Raw genomic sequence first — 17,481 nt, forward strand, 5'->3', positions numbered from 1 at the left:
CCCCCCCCCCCCGCCCTGCCCCTGCTCAAAGTAGAACCAACACCAACTAAATCATCCCAGCCAGGGATGTGTGAGTATTTGCAGGAGCAAGACTGCATTTTGGAACATGATCACAATGAATGGATATGTACTATCACTTTTACACCAGCTTCATAAAGATAACAATGTTTGGGTTGCAGTGAGTATAAATTTGGGTCTGACCCTGGAATTGCCTTGTGCAGGACATTAGTTTGTGTCAGTTTTGTGTGTAGAAGGACAAACAAGATCAAAGATCAAACAAGACAAAGAGATCAGGCTCCAGGGAGTCTTTTAATAATTTTTCCTCCAGTTGCAAGGGGGAAGGAAGTAAATGCATACTTATACTTTGAACCCACATAGAATATTTAGGGTTGTGTAATAGGGTTTACATAGCCCTACAAAAACATAGGCACGCAGGGGTGGAGAACTCTCCCTGTCTGCAGACAGTAATACTAGGCCTATCGTGGCTCAGCTGAGAGAAATGTCAATTGTGGAGCGACATGCCCCAGCTGGTGCAGCTAATGATGCTGAGCCAAAGTATAAAGAGAGAAAAATAGAAAGCAACCATGTAAAAGAGTTTGGGAGTTCAAGGGACCAACACTTCTCTGCCAGAGGTACTAGCAATAGGCCACCTCTGAGTTACTTGAACCTCCTGGAGTACAAGGGAGGAAGCTGGGGATGAAAGCCCGAGGACAAAGGATTTTCTTTTGGACTCACTGATGTTATGTTTATAGATTCTGCCCCCTTTTTTTAAATTTAATTTAAGCCCACTGCCTGGGCCAAGAACTGACCCAGGTGAGGTGGTATCCTTAGCTACTGACAGGTAGTGATTTTGGGCTTGTATTTCTTTGAAGTTCAGATGAAATAATGCAATAGCAATTTAGGATACCGTGAATAGACATTCCATTGTTATAATTAATATTTTGGCAAATTTAGGGGGCTTTATGTCAAAGGTGATAATGTCCCTTAGAAACTTACAATTTCTCTAAGGTGCTGGAGAAACTGGAATTTATGTCAACTCAAAAAAGTTATCATGCATCATGAAGTGAATGCACAATTCCTCTCTTATGTTGCTTTGTTTAGGGTTTGCACTAATTTTAAAATAAAGTCTCTCTCTCTCTCTCTCTCTCTCTCTCTCTCCAAACTCTTCACTAGTGGTAGCAGAAGATGCTCAAGCAGCCTTTTTGCAGTGATGATGGTGGATACTCAATGGACAGCTGACGGACTATTTGCAAGCTGACAGCCGGCACTGAAAACTTGAGTCATTGGCCTTTTGACTGGTGAGTGGGACAATGGCTTCAGCCAACAGTCCAAATTAGCTGAAGAGGGAAAGTGTTAGTGGAATGGTCAATCCTAATGGTAAGACTTGTATCCAGAGAAGACTTTTTTATGTTTTTAATCCTTAAAAACATTCCAAATCTTTCTAGGCACTTCTAAGGCTCTGACACCTTGGTATCTAAGCACCAGCCAACTTGCCGAGGAGCAACAGTATATGTATGTCTACTTGGAAATGCCGATCCGCTTTATTAGGAGCCTTCATCTGGTCTCTACTGGTTTTTATTTCTAGTCTATATAGGCTCTTTTATGCTGCCTTATCCCTTGAGCACCTTCTAGCAGTATACTTAGTGACATGACTACCATCTGTCAAGTGTGGTTCTCTTTCTCTCCTCTCTTTCCCCAGGGGTAGACTTGTGTGTGAAGTAGTGGTTTGGGGGTTGTTGTTGTTGTTATGGTAGGATTTTGAACTTCTTGGCCTATTGACTTTTCATGCTTTGTTTGAGGACCAGTAGCCCCCCAAATCATCAGACTATTAGATTGGTTGCACTGTTCTAAATCCTAGATCAAACTGTTGAAAAACAGGAGCTTAAATTTGACTTGGATAGGCTGTGCTGGGTGATCAGCACTATGGCAATTCAAGCAACTTATTCAGGTGTCTAAGTCTGGATTTAGGAGCCTGACCATTACGCTCCTATTTTTGAAAATCTTGGCCCCAAGGCCTGGTCTACACTTAAAATTTAGGCTGTGAAAACTCTGCATCACTGAGTGCCATAACTGTGTAGCTGCCTCTAGGGGGATGCTTCTGTCCCTCTAGTTACTGTCAATTTGAGGATGTGGTGTTCCGACAGTGACTGCAGGGAAAAAACCCTTCTGTCATTGTAAGCTCCATCTACAATGTGGGGTTATGCCAGCATGGCTACAGTGCCATAATTATCCTGCTGTGGTTCCTGGAGTGTAGCTATGGCCTCAGCTACTGATTGGGACTAGTTGGAACTAGCTAAAAATTTTCAGCTAGAATTTTGTCTATGGTGTGAGAACACACAAAATAGAAAACTGAATAGTGCCCCAGTCTGGAGTGTATTCAACACAAAGCATCTCATTGCATTTTTTTAATTCCAGGTTTCCTATAAAAGTGAAGCAACTATTACAAGTTGAATATAATGTATCATTTACTGTCAAATTTGTTACTGATAACTAGCATGATCGATCTATGTCTGAGGAGTTCTCCAATAGTATTGTATGTGTAAAAATCCAGAGTATAGAGCTGTTATGCCTAATAAAACTTTTGTAGCTAAACAAAAGTGTGTAGATGTGCACTGTATTATTACTTATGAAAAAAGACATCCTCCAACTGGCCATTGACCCAGGTCTGATGTTCAAATTTTACCCATAATGAACCTTGACAACTTGTTTGTTCTTTCAATTATACCTTAAATGAATGAATTAGACACTGATTATGAAAATGAGAAATACACTTGGAATAGTCAAATCACAGATCCTGGAATCTCTCTTCATATTTAGAGGTCAAGAAATAAAGCCATTTCTTAAGTAGTTAAGATATTTCTTTCCTATAATTACGTTTATTTTAAATCCTTGCTTCCAGGCACAACTGTCAGAGTTGATAAAGTATTCTATTTGTTGGTACCACCAAAACGTGTGCAAGCATTGACAAGGTAAGACCTTAAAACTAATTACTCCAACACCAGAAACAATTAAATTGCAATGATAGTCAGTCGTATCATTGAAGGGTTCATTTTTCAGCTCTTCTAAACTCACCACTGGAAGGTCAACAGGACTGAATGAAAAGTGCTTCAATGTTGGAATGATACATTCTGGCTGTCCTGATCTAGTGATACTATACTCAATAGAGATTGACGTACTTCAAGGATATTAACAGATTAAATTAATGGCCATGCAACAAATCCCTAGTTACACCCATACTTAAATCTTAAAGGAACAAGAAGTGTAGGTACAGTGATAATTCTTTCATTCTAAAACCATCTGTATGTTAGCAATAATTTCCATTTTATATAAATAAATATTCTTGCCAGATAAAATAACAAGGCCTATAATGGGAACAGAAAAATCCCAGTTCATTATCTAGCTATCTACTCTATTTGTTTCAATATTGTATTTATAGGCGTCCACTATGTCTCTATGACAGCTCTTGGGAACCTTCACCCTCAAGTCAAAGAGACAGACAGCACATTTTGTGTTTACTTCTTGTGGAAAGTTCTCAGGTACCACTGTGATGGGGAGCATTAAAATGACGTAGCAAGACAGATCGTCTTTCTGACAAATCAAAGTACGAATCAGAATTGGAAAGATATTCGCAAAGATTTTGGCCCACTATTCACTCATCTGAACTTACAAATGTGGGACCAGATTCAGTACCTGGCTTCTGTAGAACCCAAGCTCCTGGGTGCTGGCAACAGAAGGTCTGTCTAGAATACAGATGAAGTGATGTAACCTTCCACCAGGAGCTTGCTGATGTAGCTCGGAAAGTGGGTGAGTCTTTTCAGAATAAAGATGGACCAAGGTACTTGGCAAATGTGTATGTTCAGCCCTGTACAGAGATCTAATGTTGGCCTTGGCCTTTCCAGGTCATCATGATGTTGCCTGCCCTCACTGAGATGAATATTTCCTTTAGCACTACTATCAGTGGGCAAAAACAATGAGAAGTCCTTGTGGCACCTTAGAGACTAACAAATTTATTTGGGCATAAGCTTTCATGGGCTATAACCCACTTTATCAGATGTATGGAGTGGAAAATACAGTAGGCAGGTATAAATATACAGCAGATGAAAAGATGGGAGTTGCCTTACCAAGTGGGGGATCAGTGTTAACGAGGCCAATTCAATTAGGGTGGAAGTGGCCCATTCCCAACTGTTGACAAGAAGGGGTGAGAATTAACAGAGGGAAAATTATTTTTTGTAGTGACCCAGCCACTCCCAATCTGTATTCAGGCCTAATTTGATGGTGTCACATTTGCAAATTCCAGTTCTGCAGTTTTTCATTGAAGTGTGTTTTTGAAGTTTTTTTTGTTGAAGACTGGCGACTTTTAAGTCTGTTCTTGAGTGTCCAGGGAGACTGAAGTGCTCTCCTACTGGTTCTTTAATGTTACAATTCTTAATGTCTGATTTGTGTCCATTTATTCTTTTGGACAGTAAAGACTGTCTGGTTTGGCCAAAGTAGATGGCAGAAGGGCATTGCTGGCACATGATGGCATATATCACATTGGTAGATGTGCAGGTGAATGAGCCCTTGATGGTGTGGCTGATGTGATTGGGACCCAAGGATGGTGTCCATTGAATAGTTATGCGGACAGAATTGGCAACAGGGTTTGTGGGCAGACAGAGTGCCAGTTGCCACCTGTTGTATCCCTTTAATGTAATACTTAAATGTGGATTGTGACTTATTGGGAAGGGCAGGGAATACTGCAGATACTGAGGCAATGATGTCTTGTTATGTAAAGTACATCTGGAAAGTTTTAAGGGCAACCTCTGTACCATGGGATCCTGCAACTGTTCTTCAAAGGAACTGGAGATGCAATTTCTTTTTCAGTAACTGTAGTAAATGTAGCTTGTAATAATGAATACAAGGATGTGGGTGGGTAGGAAGCTTTGCTTGCCCCTTACTAAAGACCTATTTTTGCCTGATATAGTGCATAAATTATTCAAGAGCATCTAATCTTTTAGAAAACGTTAGCCATGTAATGCTATTAACTGTGGTGTCATTTTTAGGATTATCTGCTGCCTAGGTGCCCGCTGTGTAAGTTAAGACACTCAAGATGAGTTTTAATTTAGATTTCTAGCTTCCAAAACAGCTTTTTTTAAAAATGTTCATTCATGAAGTGATGTTCTCTGCCAGTTTATGCCATTTACTCTATGTTTTACAGGTTTCGGATTTGGGGATGTGTTTTTTCAGGGTGTCATTTTAAAAAGTTCTTGGTATGAGTAAAATGCACCCTCCATGTTAGTATTTTGCAGAATTGGGATAAAATCCATGCACATTCATGCATCATGAATCCCAGGGAATTTCTTTAAATAGTGCATGCTGATTGGTGCAATCTGGTGAATTTCAAAAGCTAAATTCATTCTTCAAAAGTATTTCTAATACAAATAAATTGTGCTCATATGTATAGGTCCAATTCCTTAAGGATGCTTGCAACAGAAGCAAAGCCCCCCAAATGGTGTGCATGTCTCTATTTCTTGTGATAGCATCCCATTGTGTGCTGAGCTATCATAAGCTAACCAACTCCATTTTCACATAAGTTATGTCTACAAGGAGCACTGATTTTTTTTCTTCTTCTGGGTCTAACATGAAAATTGGCTTTTATTAGCCCTGCAGCAAAATATAAAACTGACTCTGATTAAAATCAATTTAGCAACCAGAAATTATTTCATTTGGATTTATAGTTAGTAGGAAATCAAAAAGGTTGCCTTGATGACATTGCTCTGCACATATTTTTGGGCCCAATTCTGCTTTCCATTACACTGGCATAAATCCTGAAGAGTTGTGGACACCAGTAAAACTAAAATCAGAATTTGGCCCCCTGCCTTCATGCTGACTGAAAAGAGACCACAACAATGCAAGATGCTTACTTATTTATAGGTAAGTTCTGTCAATTCATTCTGACTTTTGATTTAATATGTCATCTGTGCCACTTTCTCCCCTTTCTCAACTTCATGCATGCTCTTGACAAATAATGATGTGCCTGCCATAATTCTTGTGTATCTTATACAGATTTTCTAACTCCTCTGTTACTGCCTCAGGGTTGGCTAGACTGATGTTGCAGATCATGGGCTTGATCCATTGAAGTCAATGGGTCTCATTGACTTAATTGGGTTTTGGATCAGGACCCTTGTGAACTTAGTGAAGCTGAACTCTCACTGGCTCAAGATATGCAGCTCAATAAAAACTTCATGGCTCTGTCTCCAGCTTCTGATCCATAAACCAAGTCTACCCTCATCTAAGGGCCATAGTATGTATATGTCAAAAGTGTTGTTGCCTGTTCCTACCTTGCGCCAGCTTTGCCTCACAAGCTTTGGTAAGGTGACTGAAATGAAAGCATAAGAGGAAGAAAGGGCTTATCTTAGTGTGTCATTCTGTCACGTTATACGTGCTCATCATGATCCAGGAGAAAATGACTGGCTTCATAGTCTGTCTGCAGTTGTATCATCCATAAATCTCAAATGTGAATCTTAGACACAAAATGTCAGTCATTGGGAAATTCTTATTTTACCAATTCAGAAAAAGTAACAGTTCAAATCTTGAACCCCGTCAGAGAAAAGACAAAAAATGGTTAAACTATTTCAAGTTAAATTATTATATAACTACATGTTAAAGCAGTTTTGCATTGCAAAAATAAATCAAACTATCATATAACCTACATTCATTAAGCTCAGTAGGGAGACTCACTAAATTAATTCTAATGGAGTCTGTTTCAAATCACAGCTCTTACCTTCTGTTTCTAATTATTGGATGCTAAAGCTAGCCCAGATCAACAGTCTTCTTCTGACATTAAAGATTTAACCTGTTCATAACTGTTTGTCCACAAGGCTTGATTACAAAAGCAAACTGCATTGCATACTGGGCAAACATTTAAAAAATTAGCACGGGGAAATCCTCACATCTTTCTCCCAGAAAGATATGTGCATACAGTGTTTGCACTCCAAAGGATGCACATGCTCAAATGGGGGAGGGGGGAGTGTGGAGGAGCAAAAGGGAATGGACATAAGACCCATCCCCAAGCAGCTGATGTAGAAAAGAACTTCTGAGGTGAGGTGCAAAATATTTATCAATGGAATAAACGCCCTGCAACTGGATATGAGGTAAAACAGTGAAGGTCATAAATAATATTACATAGGGCTTTCAAGAAAAATCATTAGACAAAACATTACACAAAATCAATACAAACAATTCAATCTGGAAATATATATAGCAATGTGGGACGGGAAGTGGAAAGCAGAAACACTATTTTGTGTTCAGTTAAAGTGGGTACATAGTGGGGAAGGAGTAGAGGGCGATCCTTTTTTCTTGGCCTATTTTTGGGTGGCTCTGAGGCCGGCTGACAATGTCCTCTCCAGCCAGCCATGATGACAAAAGGCAATGGATTCTGTTCCAAGAGTTCTCGTGGAGGCTGTTGCGGTCTCAGTGAGTTGAAAGATATCGTGCCTGTTGAAAGAGAGATTGTGCCACTCTAGGTTTTAGGTCCGCAGATGACTAGGGAAATCTCCTGTGGTAGTCAGTGTGTCCCCTACAGTCAGAGCACTAGCAGTGCCACTCTGTCATGGCACTGGTACAAGAACAATCAAACTTCTGTTTGGAATCTACCAACTGTTTTCTGCATGCTCACTCTGCATGCTCCTCTCATTTCAATGAGGGACTGAAAAATCAGGTCACTAGAGTTCCCCTGAACATCTTCAGAATGGAGTGGAAATGCTGCTGGTATTTTGGCAGGTTCTGCAGCCACAGGAGGCTCGCAGACTACTGATGATGATGGTAGCTCAATCTGAGGCACAGAGCTGCCAGATGGTAATATGTTAACCAGGGGAAGATAATAGGAATCTGAACTAAGGTCAACAGGGCCTGTGAAGGATCAGCTAGTGAAGGACTCTCAGGATGGTGAGGTGGTGGGCATTAACTTAAAATGACTGGGGTTTCTGGAACATTAACCTCAGTTTGTTTCCTGTCTTCTCTCTCTCTTTTAAAATGCTTGGGAACTGTGGATATATTTGTGATATTAGAATGAGCAATAATTACTTTCAGCCTTCACTTCAATCTAATGCAGTTGTTTATCTGGGAATATGTCTCTTGTGTGAATAAAGGGAATGGAAAATACAGGTTTATTAGGCATCCTAGTAGCCAGTGGCATTAGCTAAACAGGTAAAACAACAGTGGTGACAGAATGGGTATGAAATATATGAAGAGTAATCTGGAATGTATGCCAGGCGGGCGGGCGGGGGTGGGGGGTAGGAAGAAGAAAATTTTATCTGCTAGCTTCTTAAAAATGACAAGAAAGCCCTGATCATGGGCCAGATTCAGAGAGTTGTTGGGTAACCCTGAAAGCATCCAACCACTTCATTGTTAGGTAACACTTAATTGGACTGTGGTAGTAACTGTGGATAGTGATTAGAATGGGATAACTTACTAGAGATGGGATTTTCACAGGAGCCTGAGGGAATTAACAGCCCCAATCATGCTGAATTCCAATGGGAGCTGGGTGTCTAACTTCCTTTGGCTCCTTTGCAAATCCCAGCCTTGATGTCTCTAGCACACACAACTGCCTTCCTGAAATGTAGTAGGGTTATGGATCAACTCAAGGCTCTACAGACTTGGGCCAGATCCTCATCTGATGTGAACTGGCACAGTGCAGTGACTTTGCTGTATCTAGGCTAATTTACTGAGGATCTGACCTATTGTTCTCATTTTATCACTAGAAAACCAATCTTGCAAGATGTGAGTTTACTTCAGTGAGTGATCAGCACCTCACCGAAGGCACCTAGCACTCTGCTGTGGGGATGGGCAAACTGAATTGGGTAGGATAAGAAAGGGCCTGACTTTCAACCCAGATCTCCAACTAAACAGAACCTTAACATTTTTAAGGGAGTTGCTGGTGAGAGACAGAGGCATCACAGTTCTTCCTCATAGCCCTCACAGACTGTACAACATAGTTTTACTTTCCATAAATCTCATGTTTTAACTAATAAAAACAACATTCATTCTTAATTTATTGATGAGATTAAAAATAAAATATTCATCAGAATCTAAATGAAATCTGTTATTACACATTTTAAAATGAATTCTCCCTTGGTTCAACACTTGCTGAGAAGTGAAAGCAGTTGAAGGCATTCTGGAGCCATCAGGCTCACAGTCTCAGGCAAGAGGATGTAAGTGTTTCTCGACGTTTGACATTAAAACTGTCAATTTGCCTTCCTGGCCATTGATCCATATAAAAATTTAGTAACAGAACACAACAGGGCATAGATTTTCACCTTCCAGAATGGAACAGTCATTTTTCCTGCCTTCCACATCCTCCTGATTGCCTGTTTCACCTCCTACCTTACTGTTCTTTTTTACCTTCTCTCTTAGCTCAGTTCAACAGAGCCCACTATGGCTAAATAAGTGGTGTCTCTGAAATGGGTCCTGTTCAGCCTTTCAGCCAGAAAGATGGTGAGTGTAACATGGGGCCTTGAGGTGAATGGCTCCTGCTGCTGATTGGTTCCATTCTAGGTTTTTAAGTGACAGCAGCTGGTTCTTACAGATACGAAGGGCTTACTTATTGAGGCTTCTAAGTATAGTGTAAACTCTGTGGTTCTTTCTGATTCACTAGCTCCCAGCTAATGTCTAGTTGTTCAGTGTCATTTCACAGGGTCTTCCTAACCCTTGGTTAGATTAACCAGTTACGGAATGGACTGCTGACTACCCTTCCTGGTTTGTGATATCTCATGTCATTCACAAACTGCTAGCAGCAAGCATACAGTAGCTGAATGAAGTTTATATGTTCTTAACATTAGCATTATTGAATGTGGGGCTTAATAAAAAACTAACAGTATAATGACCTCCAAAGATAACCTAAATTCAATATCACTCCCAGTAGAAAGTACCGAATCATAGACAGTACAACAGATTAACTAACTTCTGTACAGTATGTTTGAGTCAGAGGCTTTTGAGCATGTAAACTCCCTGAATGAAAAATTAATTAACATGCAAAATTGCAATGTGAAAGCAAAAGAAAAGTTGAGACCTCTTTGAAAATCTGGCATTAAAGATCTCAAGTTGTTCCTGTAGCTTGACATGATTTATTGTACATCAATGTTATGACAATAGCTACCCAACCTTTTTGGCATCCATTGACATGGTTTTCCTTATGAAGGATTACTCAGCAGAGAACTTTCAATTGTATGCTAGGCACTTCCAACCCACCCCCTTACAAAGACTGACCTGCTAATGACCTCTGATGATACTATTCATCAGGTGAGGGAACACTCCAATGGTCAAGTTAATTGGCGCAAGCTACCTGAAAAGACCCCCTTGTACTGCTATTAAGAACCAGTGAGATGAGGGAAATGCAAAGCTTCAAGTTAATTATTTCCAATCCTTGGTGAGTTGCTTCTCTTGCAGATTGTTTGCCTAGATGATCTCAATATTGAAAGCACATTAAACAGATGATAAGAAGGTTCACTTTGTATGGACAGTCACCCACACTGGAACTCTGACAATCAACCCAAGAATGTGAACAATCAAACTAAAGCATCTTCATCTTTTAAAATACTTCATGTTTTTTTTATATCTGATTTGATTTAGAATGATTAACACAGTAAAAGGCTTCAACTGTTCTGTTTGGATGTAAAATGGATTTAATTTTCAGCACAGTTCCCAGCAGATGAGTACCCACATCACAAAAATCCCATCAGCTCAGTTCATCTGACACTAATTGGCAACCTTGTTGGAAGCTTCAACAGAGAAACCCTGGATTGGGTCGAAATGAAGACTGATTTATACTCTCACCCCTGGGGGTGTTTTCTTTGGATCAGAGGTGAAATGAGACCGGTTGAGTGATGGGGGAACCCTGCACTGCTACTGTGGCTGTTATATCTTCTCCGTGTACAAACAGGATTTTTGTCACCGGGTCTATTAATTGGACACCTGGCATGAGTACAGCACGTGAACAGCTAAAATGAATCCTGTGGAAATCGTTAATCATTATAAAGATGTCAAGGGCAATATAACCTGATCATAATATATATTCTTCCCCCAGCCCCCAGATAAAACCCCTAAAGATCTTCCTTTCCAGTGCAATACTGAATAATAAAATTGGTAACTAAGAAATGTAGCCATAGCAGCAGATGAGCTGCTGATTTCAGCTGCGTTGTTATGATCATGATCAGGATTTATCTTGTTAAATTAACAACATTAAAATTTATAATAAACATAAATGAAGGTGAAGAACTGAATTTATTTTTAGCATGAATTGCTGGTTGCACTTTGTTCTGAAGTCTTCTGGTGGTGATGCCTGCGACCTTCTGTTGTGATAAACAGTTCAATTAACTGCTGTCCTGAAAGTCATTTGCCACAAGAAGAGAACACTCATCTCAATCCCATCTAATTTCCATAATCCTTTTTAATACCTAATGCATAATAGAAAATAAATAAATACTTGAAACAATTTATCTAGTCACATAGCATTTTCCCCTCCTTTCCCCTTCTGCTCTCATATATTCATCTTGCAAATAAGTTTTGCAGGAATGATTTATCCCCTAGATGATTGCATCACTCTTTAATTACTTTAGAGGGAACTTAACAGAGATATGAATAATCAAATAAAAAGATAGAAACAAACTATAGGAATGGAACTATTGTTGGATGCCTGTTTTGCTAATACTTGCCAGAACTTTTGTTGATGAATATATGAATTAGAGCTCTTATTAATGGCAGTAGAAATATAAGGAAAAGTAGCTGCCTCTACTAATTTATTACAGTTTTTTAAACTGCTTCCTTATTGATTGATTTCTATGACCCCAGAAGACAACATCTCATTTTTTACTTTGATATGAAAAAGAGAGCAGTGACACAAGGCCAATGACAATTCTGGACATCCTCATACCCTAGGATAAAAGAGGCATTTAAAGACGTGCATATTTCAGCTGTAATTGTCCTGATTTTCATTATCTGAAGTTGCTAAGCATCATTAACAGCAATACCCAATAAAATATTTTGAAGCATTCATTCAAGGAAGAACAATTGATTGTTTGTTTTTAATATTCCTCATTTTGTTATTTACAAAATGTGACATTTATGCTAATAAGTAATAACATTTTAAATATAAATTGTAAATGCTGCAAAAAGTGTGTTTTGGTTGGTTGTGGATATTTTTCCATTCATTATCTATCATCTGTATTTTTCTGACCATGAAATAAACTGAAACATGAGCCAATTCTAACAACAACCTTGTCCTTGCTCTGTCAAATCATTGTGTGAAATGTCTGAATATGGTACTCTGAGCTAAAATCTCTGCAATGCAATCTATCTCCTTAATTATATGAATCAAAATCCTGGGTTATTTTCCAAACCAAAGCAAAAAAATACCCAGTTTATTGCAGTGTCATATTTACGGGTAAGTGGCTATAACTTCATTTTTCTTACAGAAAGATTTTACCTCATTTAGATTGGCTTTTTTTTAAACCTTCAGACACAGGGCCATTATTGCACCATATTGAACGTTGTCAGAAGCTGCTCAGTTCACACACACATTGATCTCAGAGTTGAGGGTGCTGAGTATCTTGCAGGAGGTGCTCATTAGCTACTTGCAGAATCAGCCCCAATATTTTTTCTTTTAGATTTCATTCTCATTTATACTGCAGTGAAGGATATGGGGATACTAAAAACACTTCTTAAAGTGTTAACAAGTACTGTATTTTACTATTTTGCCTGTGTGTGTGTTTCTTATTTGTAAGATTGTTATTCTGGAAATGCCAGACATGGACAGTACCTAGGTCTAAGGATGGTATCCATGGTTGTTCAGTTTTCGGAGGGGTTTGGAATGGAAAAAGGGCCATGGGAACTTATCTTATGACAATGGAGATACTTGGTGTTTACAATTACCTGCACTCAGTGGGGAAAACAGGACAAGGGCAGCCTTTTCAGGCTGGTGTGCAAAGAAAGCAAAACTTCCACTGGTTCTTTGGAGAATCTGATGTTTTCTGGCTGACATTCTAGTACCTTCTCCCCTTGTTACTGGAAAGGGCAAAATAAGACCTGGAGTTTCTAGGCCAAAATAATAGTTTCTTTTTTTTTTTTTTTTTTTTTAAGTCCTGGACCTTCAAAACCTGACCTTTGCATATTATTTCCAATTGGAATAGGTATCCTTCACCAATGTGAAGCCAAAACTATGTTTTTGCTTTTTGTGAATCCTGACAACCCGCCCGCCCCGCAAGCCCCACAAAACAAGCATTTCCAGCCATTTGTCAGCATCGCCAAATTTCTGGCATATCTCTAGCTTCTGCACTAGTTTCATAGCATATCGTCCCATCTGCTGGATCTATGCTATGTCACAATGGACTGAAGTCGGTGGGAAAGAGTACGCTGAACTATACCTGCCTTCATGGACCCTGTAAACACAGACAAATGACTTCAATTTTAGCAAATAAAGATGATTTCACTGGAAGTTGCTTTTTGTTGTTTGCCAATAATTGACTAGTCCAACTCTTTGCCTGTAAATATTAAATGTTAGCATTTCCCACACACTAAGGCCAGATCTACACTACAGACTTATATCACTATAACTATGTCGCTCAGGGGGGTGAAAAATCCACCCCCCCCAAGTGACAGTTATAACAACCTAACCCCAGGTGTGGACAGCATTATGTTGGTAGGAGAGCTTCTCCCGTTAACATAGCTACTGCCTCTCATGGAGGTGGATTAACTACGTGGACAGGAGAAGCTCTCCTGTCGGTGTAGGAGCATCTTCCCTTAAGTGCTACAGCTGCACCGATGCAGCGTTTTAAATGTAAAGACCTGGCCTAAAGAGTCTGAAAAGGCTATAATGCAGATTTAAATAGGAAATCCAGTGCTCTTACGCTGGAATAGCCAATAAGTAGATTGATCACATATAAGTGTTGCAGTCCACCTGGCATATTTCTTTCAAACTTTCTATTTACTAATTTAAACCAATTAATTTCCCCAGGACTTCATTTTCTTTCTCACTCTTGCAACCCTGGCAAAGTCACCAGTATGTTTTTTCTGTACTCCAGGAGCTTCAGATATCAGCGTAACAAGCATAGCATAAATGTCTATAGAGACAGTTTGAGTTAGTGCACCCCATGACAGTGTTGTGAGATCATAGAGTGTAAATGTAAAGTTTCTATGCTATTCAGTGCTGGTAAACTCAACTTGGTTATACTACGAGATGGGTTGGATCACAGAAACCCCTTTGGGACTGGTTTCAGAGTGGTAGCCATGTTAGTCTTTATCTGCAAAAACAACAAGAAGTCCTTGTGCCACCTTAGAGACTAGCACATTTATTTGGGATAAGCTTTCATGGACTAAAACCCACTTCATCAGATGCATAGAGTAGAAAATACAATAGGCTGGTATAAATATGCAGCACATGAAAAGATGTGAGTTGCCTTACCAAGTGTGAGGTCAGTTTAATGAGACAATTCAGTGAACAGCAGGATACCAAGGGAGGAAAAATAACTTTTGAAGTGGTAATGAAAGTGGCCCATTTCAGACAGCTGACAAGAAGGTGTGAGTAACAGTAGAGGGAAATTAGTATTGGGGAAATTAGGTTTAGGTTTTGTAATGACCCAGCCACTCCTAGTGTTTATTCAGGCCTAATCTGATGGTGTCCAGTTCTGCAGTTTCATGTTGGGAGTCTGTTTTTGAAGTTTTTTGTTGTTGAGCATTGCCACTTTTAGGTCTGTTATTGAGTGACCAGAGAGATTGAAGTGTTCTCCTACTGGTTTTTGAATGTTATCATTCCTGATATCAGATTTGTGTCCATTAATTCTTTTTCATAGAGACTGTCCGGTTTGGCCAATGTACATGGCAGAGGGGCATTGCTGGCACATGATGGCATATATCACATTGGTAGATGTGCACGTGAACGAGCCCCTCATGATGTGGCTGATGTGGTTAGGTCCTATGATGGTGTCCCTTGAATAGATGTGGACAGAGTTGGTACCGGGGTTTGTTGCAGGATTTGGTTCCTGGGTTAGTGTTTTTGTTGTGTGATGTGTAGTTGCTGGTATTTGCTTCAGGTTGGGGGGCTGTCTATAAGTGAGGACTGGCCTGTCCCCCAGGGTCTATGAGAGTGAGGGATCGTCCTTCAGGATAGGTTGTAGATCCTTGATGCTGTGCTGGAGAGGTTTTAATTGGGGGCTGTGGGATCCTTTGGGACTACCACCGGATGTGCCGGGACTACGTCTGAGCCCGTTTTCCCTGCCAGCTTGGGACTTCAGTACCTTTCCTTGTTTGAGTCAGACACACTTGCCTGCTGTGAACACAGATCTATGTCTGAACCACATCCCTCACAAGCTGCGGGCTTAACTGAAAACAGCTTAAGAAGCAACAGAGGGTCCTGTGGCACCTTTGAGACTAACAGAAGTACTGGGAGCATAAGCTTTCGTGGGTAAGAACCTCACTTCTTCAGTTGCAAGTAATGGAAATCTCCAGAGGCAGGTATAAATCAGTGTGGAGATAACGAGGTTAGTTCAATCAGGGAGGGTGAGGTGCTCTGCTAGCAGTTGAGGTGTGAACACCAAGGGAGGAGAAACTGTTTCTGTAGTTGGATAGCCATTCACAGTCTTTGTTTAATCCTGATCTGATGGTGTCAAATTTGCAAATGAGCTCAGCAGTTTCTCTTTGGAGTCTGGTCCTGAAGTTTTTTTGCTGTAAGATGGCAACCTTTACATCTGCTATTGTGTGGCCAGGGAGGTTGAAGTGTTCTCCTACAGGTTTTTGTATATTGCCATTCCTGATATCTGACTTGTGTCCATTTATCCTTTTGCGTAGTGACTGTCCAGTTTGGCCAATGTACATAGCAGAGGGGCATTGCTGGCATATGATGGCATATATAACATTGGTGGACATGCAGGTGAATGAGCCGGTGATGTTGTAGCTGATCTGGTTAGGTCCAGTGATGGTGTTGCTGGTGTAGATATGTGGGCAGAGTTGGCATCGAGGTTTGTTGCATGGGTTGGTTCCTGAGTTAGAGTTGTTATGGTGCGGTGCGTGGTTGCTGGTGAGAATATGCTTAAGGTTGGCAGGTTGTCTGTGGGCGAGGACTGGCCTGCCTCCCAAGGTCTGTGAAAGTGAGGGATCATTGTCCAGGATGGGTTGTAGATCACTGATGATGCGTTGGAGAGGTTTAAGCTGAGGACTGTAGGTGATGGCCAGTGGAGTTCTGTTGGTTTCTCTTCTGGGCCTGTCTTGTAGCAGGAGGCTTCTGGGTACACGTCTGGCTCTGTTGATTTGTTTCTTTATTTCCTTGTGTGGGTATCGTAGTTTTGAGAATGCTTGGTGAAGATCTTGTAGGTGTTGGTCTCTGTCTGAGGGGTTGGAGCAGATGCGATTGTACCTCAGTGCTTGGCTGTAGACGATGGAGCTTAAGAAGTGCTCCTGTCTCCAGCACTCAGATACCCAGTTCCCAATGGGGTCCAAACCCCAAATAAATCTGTTTTACTCTGTATAAAGCTTATATAGGGTAAACTCAGAAATTGTTCGCCCTCTATAACAGTGATAGAGAGATATGAGACATATGCACAGCTGTTCCCCCCCCACCACCACCCCCGGTATCAATACTTACTCTGGGTTAATTAGTAAGTAAAAAGTGATTTTTATTAAATATAAAAAGTAGGATTTAAGTGGTTCCAAGTAATGACAGAACAAAGTAAATTACCAAGCAAAATAAAACAAAAACCACACAAGTCTAAGCCTAATACAGTAGGAAGCAAAATGCAGATAAATCTCACCCTCAGAGGTGTTCCAATAAGCTTCTTTGACAGACTAGCCTCCTTCTAGTCTGGAACCAATCCTTTCCCCAGTACAGTCCTTGTTCCAGCTCAGGTGATAGCTAGGGGATTTCTCATGACTTGCAGCCCCTTTTGTTCTGTTCCACCCTCTTATATATATTTTGCACAAGGCGGGAATCCTTTGTCCCTCTGGGTTCCCACCCCTCCTTCTAAATGGAAAAGCACCAGGTTAAAGATGGATTCCAGTTCAGGTGACATGATCACATGTCACTGTAAGACTTCATTACCCACTTGCTAGCACACAGGTAGACTTACAAGTAAACAGAGCCATTTACAGTCAATTGTCCTGGTTAATGGGAGCCATCAAGATTCCAAAGCACCATTAATGGCCCACACTTTGCATAATTACAATAGGACCTCAGAGTTATATGTCATATTTCTAGTTTCAGATACAAGAATGATCCAATTTGTATAAATGTATGACCACGCTCAGTAGATTATACCTTACAAGAGACCTTTTGCATGAAGCATATTCCAGTTACATTATATTCACACTTATTAGCATATTTTCATATAGAGTGCAACGTCACACTATGATTTCTCCAAGGACTCAAAGGGCTGTTCAGGTTGCATTACATTTTTTTCAAATTCAGGCAGAGCTCAGTCTCTTCTGCCTTGACATATGCAGATGATTTTCTCTTCAGATCTT

The 17,481-nt window shown here is 40.3% G+C and overlaps 1 long non-coding RNA gene across 1 annotated transcript in view; it reads left to right on the forward strand.

Annotated features, from left to right (window-relative positions):
- Window positions 1-1,157: 1,157 nt before the first annotated feature.
- Window positions 1,158-17,481, forward strand: part of LOC117879464 — an 87,839-nt gene continuing 71,515 nt past the window's right edge. The window contains exons 1-2 of the long non-coding RNA XR_004646276.1: window positions 1,158-1,298; window positions 2,900-2,969. This is a non-coding gene — a long non-coding RNA (uncharacterized LOC117879464). The remainder of the gene's footprint in view (window positions 1,299-2,899; window positions 2,970-17,481) is intronic.

This window comes from Trachemys scripta, chromosome 6, assembly GCF_013100865.1.
Source record: "Trachemys scripta elegans isolate TJP31775 chromosome 6, CAS_Tse_1.0, whole genome shotgun sequence".
Taxonomy (NCBI): domain Eukaryota; kingdom Metazoa; phylum Chordata; order Testudines; family Emydidae; genus Trachemys; species Trachemys scripta.